Here is a 1,545-nt window from a genome sequence, read left to right as displayed (position 1 = left end):
AAGGGGAGATAACTGACTTCATTCATAAAAAAATATTAAAATTAAATAGATGAATTATCAGAATATATTCAGTTTTCATAAAATTGTTAAATAAAACAACAAAGATATGTAGTGCCTCGCAAAATAAACGTGTGTACGCTCTATATCTTCCTCCTTTATTGGAGCACCACCATGAGTCATGAATGGTGGAATGGAGCACATTTAGCCGTGACACTTTTCAACAAAGATTTAACGTAAGCGTTTATCTAACAAGATCCATAAGTTTTTGTGGACAGGAATTTTTTTAGCACACCCATTGTTCCCAAATGATATTTGATATATATCAGAGACCACTATCCTGTGGATAGTAAACTTCGGATTAGCAAATAAAAACTACCCTCTATATCTGTATAATTATGTCCTGTGTGTCTTCTTTATACAAAAAATCATCAACGGATTGACGATTAAATTCTGATGCATGCATGTTTAACAGTATTGTTAATAATTCAAAACTGAGTCAAATTTAATTTTTTCGTAATAAGGGACTGTGCAATATTTATCTGAGGGTGGGACCGGTGCAAACATGGACGGGGCACATACTTTTTTCATGCAATTAATGAGCGGGGCGCAAAGTTTTTTGTAACAAACCTTTGGCGGGGCGCAGACTTTTTTAAAAACCCTTCGTGTGTGCATAAAAAAATTAAATCAGAGTATAACAGATTAAAACTATTTGTGATTTCTGTGGAAAAAAGTAACTTGATAGAAAAAGAACAATTGAATCTAAAACAAAATAACCTAATACAGGGCTTCAATATATTTTTGTGTGTTTATGCTTTTAATAATCATTTATAAAAAAAAAATGAAATTCTGATCAAAATTCTGGAAAACTATAAACAATGTTTTGAAAATTAAACATATGACATAACATATGGTAATAAATGCTTAAACATAAAACAACTTCAATTGTATTTTAAATAAATCTTTAACATGACAAAATTAAATTCTTAAACATTAAAAGAATTACAACTTAATCTATGAAAAAGCTGAATTATGTCCCTTGGGAGTATTAATTTCCAACAAAAGTCCTTGCAAACAGTAGAAAATGAAAAATTATGTATGCCTGATATAATTAAAGATATAAACTACAAAATCAAGCACTATTGAAATATTTTCTGCATGAATTGCCAAGAATGTGAACAAATTCTTTACACAGGAGAATATAAATTCTATCTAAATTTGGCCTCAAGTGGGCCTCTTTTTTTCTTAGATGGACAATTTTAATGCTGAAAATGCTTCTAGTATGATTAAATATTGCCTTACTCCATAAACAGTACAAACTTAACCAGAACATTTCCAATTTTAATAGCTAGAGAAATACCCAAGTGATACATTAGGGAATTACACAGCAAAGAAGGCAAATATCTCAGTTAAAAACATTTGTCGCGTCTTGAATTCTGGTGTTTCCAATTGAACTATTTATTGCGAAAGGTGAAAAGAAATACAAAAGAACTATAGTTTGGTGCATTTTATACAATATAGTTAATATTGAACTCCCAGAATAAAGTT

Source organism: Mytilus galloprovincialis, chromosome 3 (genome assembly GCF_965363235.1).
Source record: "Mytilus galloprovincialis chromosome 3, xbMytGall1.hap1.1, whole genome shotgun sequence".
NCBI lineage: Eukaryota > Metazoa > Mollusca > Bivalvia > Mytilida > Mytilidae > Mytilus > Mytilus galloprovincialis.
This window is presented reverse-complemented; position numbering follows the sequence as displayed.